This window comes from Carya illinoinensis, chromosome 14 (assembly GCF_018687715.1).
Source record: "Carya illinoinensis cultivar Pawnee chromosome 14, C.illinoinensisPawnee_v1, whole genome shotgun sequence".
Taxonomy (NCBI): domain Eukaryota; kingdom Viridiplantae; phylum Streptophyta; class Magnoliopsida; order Fagales; family Juglandaceae; genus Carya; species Carya illinoinensis.
The window spans coordinates 11,436,645-11,444,193 of record NC_056765.1 but is presented as its reverse complement, the minus strand read 5'-3'; the positions used below and the strand labels follow the sequence as shown (position 1 = coordinate 11,444,193).

General features: G+C 34.7%; 1 long non-coding RNA gene across 1 annotated transcript; it reads right to left on the bottom strand.

Annotated features, from left to right (window-relative positions):
* Positions 1-257: 257 nt before the first annotated feature.
* LOC122295195 lies at positions 258-2,884 on the bottom strand. The gene is made up of 2 exons (XR_006237884.1): positions 2,741-2,884; positions 258-515 (listed from the first exon to the last, which is right to left on the bottom strand). It is a non-coding gene; the product is annotated as an uncharacterized LOC122295195 (long non-coding RNA).
* Positions 2,885-7,549: the final 4,665 nt, after the last annotated feature.

Sequence of the window (7,549 nt, the reverse complement as noted above, 5' to 3'; positions counted from 1 at the left end):
CTTTTAATCACACTAAAAGTAAATTTGAATAATTCTATATAAAACACACACTAGTTATAACATATATATAACTAATATGTGATATTATAATCAACATATAAATAATCAGATCCCACATTGTACAAAGAATTCATAGGAGAAAAACAAGCTGTTTTAAACAGGCCATATATATAAGTGTAAACATAGAATTGGTCGTTAATGTTTTAGCTCTATATGTATTCATCAAAATACTGTTTTAAACATGGAAGACAAACGGATGACAAAAATAGTATTGAAATTTTGGATTATTCGCTTTATACATGGTAGTCTTTAAAACCAAAAAGTCCATACCAAGTCCACTGGTTTATGCATCTAGGATTTCATGGATCTAAGTTCTTGTACTTTTCTGCCACTCACAGCAAATCAAGCCAGAAAGTAGGCCAAAAATACAAAATCATAGTTACCTATTTAGCAACAACAGTCGCGGCAGGATGTGCGTGATGTTTTAATTGCTATTGCTGCACAATGGCAATCTGCTGCAAATTCAAACCAAATGCAAATTAAAACACACAATTATTTCCAAGAAAGAGACAGGGCCTAAGCAACCAATTATTAAAACAATATTAGTAGTAAAACATATAATACTGCAGGTGTTTCGCAGTTGTTAAAAGTTAAGAAGTGTGCTGACAGGTGATCCCTAATCTCAGAAAAAACTGCTGTGGGAAGTTTTACATTAAGTTCATTGCCTGCTTAATATTCTCAAAGAATTAAAAACAGATGATTATATAAGTACAAAAGAAATCAGGACAGAATTTATGGTCACCACACCGCCCCCCCACCCAGAAAAAAAAAAAAAAAAAGGGAACCATAAAAATAACATGCTTGTACTCACTGTTAACTAATTAGCAATCTTTTGGACAAATCTTCTAGTTTTTTTTTTTTTGATATGAGGAAACATATTAAGGATCTGAAAGAATCTTTTTGTGACCTTCAAAGACATATCATCCTTCCTATGGCAACAGAACTAGTTTTCTTTATTTTTTTGCAGGCAATGGTTGCTCGTGGAGACCTTGGAGCGGAACTGCCCATCGAGGAAGTTCCTTTATTACAGGTGTATTGATGTTAGCGATATGCATCACATCTTTTTTCTCTAAACTTATTCATAAAGTTGGTCAATTTAAATAGCTTTGATGTATGATCTGCCAAATTTTGGTGTGGGTATAAAATGTTTGGGAAGAATAGATTTAACAATCATATGCATGTTCAATATCTCAAGTTAAAGGAAGAACCCCCATACATCTTGATCCAAAAATGGAGTTGTCAGTTTTGTATACTTACTTTAGTTTATAATAAGTATTTCTAGAGAATAAAAATTAACTTTTTTTAATACTTTATTTAATACATATTTTAATACATGTGCACTAAAAGTTAGCAAAGAGATTTACTTTAGCCCGGTAGTTTTTTACTAAAAACTAGTTTGATGTTGATACTGTAACTATTTACAGTATTACAAACTGTGATAGAGTACTTAAAGCAAGCGATATCTGCAAGTAATAAATGTGTAACCTACTCTTAACAAAATAACACAAAAAATGCTATGCCATATTCGCCTATTTGATAAAAACACAAACTGTGGCTTCTAAATGCATGATGCAAAAGTGAGTACTCTTTTGCTGATCTAAGTTCTAAAATAATGATTCAAAGACTCTTCTACATCATATTAGTGATCATGAACATAGAGCAATCAAAAGGCTAAATTTGTCATCCGTTTTCCAAAACTCATATGGCATCCAAAAATGTCTAGCTGGAAAAAACTCTGTTGAACATTTTCCAGCTAACTAACATATAGGTTTTTTATGTTTTTTGATAGATATTATGGATTTTATTCATAGTAAATAGGCATAGCCCAAGTACACGGGTAGTATACAAGAGAATAAACCTAAGTACAATCTAAAGCAGAAACAGAACTAAAGAAAAACATTACAAATGTTGATATCCCTTAAAAGATAACTCGCCCACAAGTTTAAGGTGTTGAGGGAAGAGATAACCCTGATTTGTATGGAATAGTCCCATTAGAAATCATGTAGAGGAGTTCTCTTATACTATCTCTTTTATACTTGTCAAAATTAAAATCACATACCTATTTAAGTGAAAAAAAGAATACTTAACACAATACAAATTAAAAACTGTCTGAAGGCTAGGGAAAATGATCACCACAAACCACCAACATCAAACCAGCCCCACAGGGTACTATAACAGAAACAAACCAATAAAACACAAATCATCCATGCAACAAATAAAGTATAAACCATACAAAGGAACAGATGAGAAGCAAGAAATGTCAGGGACTCTTATATACAGAAACTGGAGAAGCACAGATTTCAAATAAAAACCCTAAGCAACTCGCTGCATAGGCCAAAAACTAAGAAACAGTTCAATAATTAATTTTCCATAGTGATAAAATCAGATAAACTAAATACCAGAGAACAGCCCAGCAGCATTTAATTTAAAATCACTAAAGCCAGTTATATCTATCTTGGCAGGTCGGCTACCATTTGCATCATTATTGAACTGCAATTGGGGGTTTCAGAATGGAATATTGTTTCCATTTTACATTCAAGTCCAAATTTTAAAACTATAGTTCAATTAGGAAGCAAAAAATCAGTTGTTAAATACCGAACGAAAAGGATGGGGCTAAAAAATTATAACTTGAAGTGAACGTGGGTGTGTGGTGAGAAGCAGAGAAGGAGAAGGTGCTTACCAGTGGTCGGAAACTCAGAACTCCAAGCACTTCACAAGCCGTGCAGCACCAACTTTCCCATTCAATCTTCGGTGGAGATAGAGAAGGGGAAACAACTGAATGCCCTAGGATTACAAAATCAGAGGGTTTTCACGAGTGAGAGAGAGAGAGATAGTGTGTGAGACAGAGAGAGAGAGAGAGAGAGAGAGAGAGAGAGAGAGAGAGAGAGAGAGAGAGAGAGAGAGAGAGAGAGACGAAGAATGGAACCTGAAGCTTTCAACCGTATGGACTCTGGTTCAACCTCCGTGGGAAGAAAATGGCGTGGTGGTGGTGTGGCTAAATCGCTGGAGATTTCCTTCGGCTGAAATAGGTAAGCATATGGCGTCGGTGGTCTTTTGGAGAAGGACAGTATGTTTTACTCGGCTGTGGAGAACGAAGGAGCAGGCCGTAGGGAATCGGGGGGTGGGTTTTGGTGGTTGCAGGGGGGGGGGGACGCGGGACGAGGATGAAAAATAATACTTCGCGCCCAAAGATAGAGGTAAAGTGACGTAGTTTTGGCGCAGGCAAAAGTATATTGCAATATAGCAGCGATTTTATAATCGTTGCAATAGTTATTATAAGCCCCGGCTAGTAAATGGTATTATTAGATCATGAATTTCGCGGGGATTTTTAACTCGCCGGCAAAACATACTTTTGCCAACGAAATATTTTGCGGCGATTATTAAATCGCCGGAATAACCCCGATTTCTTGTAGTGATTGCTCCTTACTGAAACATTAAACATTAACTTTAATCAATATTGCTAGAGCCAAGTCCATGAGTAATGATACATACATAATATTTTTTAAACCCCTATATAAATTGGAAGGTGGTTATACAAAATTTAAAATTCAAATCTGATGAAACATTTTAAAATTCAATATTATTATTGACTTGGGTTTTGTTGTTCATGGATGGTTCTTATCTTTATCTTGACTTATTGTAGTTTTTGGATTGCACTTAACTTCCTCTTGAACTGTTGTAATGGAGTATGAATTATGAGTTATCTCAATATGCCCCCTCAAGCTCAACAGTGTTGGAGTGACGTTGAGATTGTTTCTTGAGAATGTGAGCCATGGAGATGGTAGTAGCTTTGTGAACTAGTATGCTAGTTGGTCTTAGCTAGAGATAAACTTGAAAAGAAAAGCTCTAGAAGCTACATTTTTTCACACAAAATGTACATCGATTTCAATGTGTTTTGTTCGAGCATGGAACATGGGATCGGCAGTGAGGTATGTTGCACCCACATTGTCATACCATAAGGTTGGAGAATGGCAGAGAAACTCATCGAATTCACTTAGTAATGATTGGATCCATGTAAGTTCAAATGTAGTTTTGGCAATGGTACAATACTCAACTTCAGTGTTTGAGCTTGAGACGGTTGGTTGCTTACGAGAGCTCTAAAAGATTAAATTGGAGCCTAGAAAAATGCAAAAGTTGTTGGTGGAACATCTATCATCGAGGCATCCAGCCCAATATACATCGAAGAAAGCATGCAAGCTATAGGAGGATTGTCATCAGATGAGAAGGCTAAAATATGGTGTATTGCAAAGATACTTGAAGATGTGTTTAACTGCACTCTAGTGATTAACAGTAGGATTGTGCATATATTGACATACCCAATTCACGATAAAGCAAATATCTAAGCAGGGATAGTTACCGTAAGGAGCCAATGACACTTCTGTAGATTGAGACTCTGATTTGAGAATCCATCAAATGAAAATTGTGAGAGTTGAGTGTTGGAACTCATTGGAGTATAGACCAGATTTGCAAACGCCTTGTTAATCTTTTGAAGTAGTATTCCCAAACATATTTCTTCTGAGAGAGAGGAAGACCATTAGGATGCTATAAACCTTGACGCCCATAACGTAGTGTAGTGCCAAGTTTTTTAATTCAAATTTAGATTGCTGCTTTTGGATCAACTGAGTGATAGAGTGTGTATTTGGCCTGGTAGGGACGGCTCGATACAAATTGAGGACTAAAACGAAATTTAAGTTAGTCATTTGTAATTATAATATAATAAAATATAAATTATTATATGGAATATTTTTAAAATTTTCAGTAAAATGAGATTTTATTTAAATATTTAAATAAAGTTTTTTAAATTTATATTGAATACTACAATTTAAAATGAGACATCAATGCAAATTTAGTATCTCAATTTAGCAAGATCTTAAAAAAATATTTAAAATATAAAAAATTCATTGTATTAAATATTAAATTTAGTATTATGGGGCCTTTTACAATTTGAAAAATATAAAAGTTATTTAAAATTTTATATAATGAAATGGTTTTTATTTTATTTTTCTAAAAAAAGAAAAGAAAAGAAAAAACATATCATTTTTAATTTTGGGATCTTTACATAGGATGGAGGCTTAATGGTAAGGCCGGGGCTCTAGGCAATGGCCTAACTGGGCAATTGCCTAACTGGCCTTACCATTGAGCTTGCCTTATGGCCTAGTAACAAGATTGTCATCCACGTAGACCAAGAAATAGATGAGATGTTGACTCAACCCACAGATGAATAAAGAAGTATCATATTTTGAGTTGGTGAAGCCCAATTGTAATATTGTGGAGCTTAGGAGAGCATAGCAAGCTTGTGGGGCTTGTCTAAGACCACAGAGTACTTTTCTAATGTGAAAATATGATTAAAAAATGTTGGATGAGTAAAATCTGGAGGTTGAGTTATGAAGACATGTTCTTAAAAAATATCATGGATGAATACATTTTTAACATCTAACTGCTTAACACTCCAATTATTCATCATTGTAGGGGATAGGATCCCACATATGGTTACTTGGTTGAGCACAGGAGTCTAGGTGTTACCAAACTCAATACCAAGTTGTTGATGGAAGCCTTTTCCAACCAATCATGCTTTGTAGCTGTCATAGATCTATTGGCATTGCGTTTGAGCCAGAATATCCACTTACACCCTACTAGATTGATGTTGGGCCAAAGGGGGATTAAGTTCCAAGTCCCATTTTTCATTAAGGCTGAAAATTCCTCACACATAGGGCTGTAATCGAGCCGAGTCGAGCCGAGCTTTGGCTTGCCGAACTCGAGCTCGACTCAAAATACTCGAGCTCGAGCTCGAGCCCGAGCTCGAGATTTTTTTTAATTCTTTGTTCGAGCTCGACTCAATAAGTTGAAATCTCAACTCGAGCTCGAGCTCGAGTTCGTCCCACAAACGAGTTCGAGTCGAGTCGAGCTCGAGCTCGAGCTCGAACTTGAATTATTTTTTTTAATAAGATTTAATAATTAATAAATTAAATAAATAAATAAAAAAGAATTAATATTGAATTTATACAATTAACAAGTAGAACCTCTATTAAATTATAAAATTTTAAAAAATTTATAAATAATTAATATCTAACTAGTTGATATTTATCCAAAATAACAATATATTATATGCCTACATATATTATTAATACATATACTTAATATGATAGAATATATCTATTTCATATATGGTTTCCACATACTAGTATATGAAATTATTAAATTTTATCAACTAATTATTATACAAATTATAAAATATACCTGTTAAGTATATTTACTATATAGACATAAGTAATTAGAATACATATTATATATTTAATTATAAAAGTGGTATGCTTATATTATTAGCTAATACATATATACATGCATAGGTGTATGTATATATTTATTAATATATGAATGAGTTTTAATCGAGTCGAGCTAACGAGTCGACTTGAGCATAAACGAGCCTTAGTCGAGTCGAGTCGAGTTTTGTCGAGTATGTGTCATTTACAAATCGAGCGAGCATCTGCTTTAACGAACGAGCTTTTTTTTTTTCACGAGTCGAGTTTGATTCGAGTTTAACCGAGCAAGTACCGAGCGAGCTATCGAACAGACTGGTTCATTTACAGCCCTACTCACACATGGCTCTATGCCATTCTAGGAAACAAGTGGCAACAGAGTAGCACGAAATCACATGGAGTTGATTGAGTGAGAAAGGCCCGTGGGTCTGGGTAGGGGACAAGGCCATCGAAGTGACGTTTGGGCCGAAGTATAATGTTATGTGATCATGTGTTCAATGGATGACATAGGGATGAGGAGGATTAGGACCTTGGGGTGGGCTAGGTATATAAACATGACAAGCTCACAGTATGCTACGAAAGTTGGACCGTGGACAATGGGGCTTGTAACTCAACCCCCACTTAGGATATGGTAGAGGCTGAAACGTTGAGACATGTAATACTGGATTATATAACCCTTCGAACATGATATTCGTACATGACCGATAATATGCAAGGCATTTAACTCAAATCCCAACATACATAATAACAGTTCATAACTTGTTTGTACAATCCATCAGTTTACTACATAAACCAAAATATAAACATTTGTCTTCCAGGGGCCTATTTCATACAAACATCATCACAATAACATTGTTTAGAAATCGCACATACTGATCATAAGCTTGAAATAAAATAAAACATCTCAAGCCAAACTCCAACACAACCGTGTTCGAGTCCATACTAATCCACCTTGTTTAATCCTGTTTGTTCTTCCTCAGGATTTGGTTCTACATACAAAATCACATCTTTTAAGGTTTCAATGGGTGGGACTGTTGTAAGATTACCGTAGTGAGAGTTTTTGAAGTCTCAGTAAGTTAAACTTAGAAGTATGCACAAAGTTAAAATGCTATGACAAAAAATAAACATATATATGGATGCATGATCATGAAACTTGATTTTCATAAGAATATATTTTTCTATCATCCAGATTCCTAAACATCTCTATTCGTAAGACATCTTTCATGCATTTT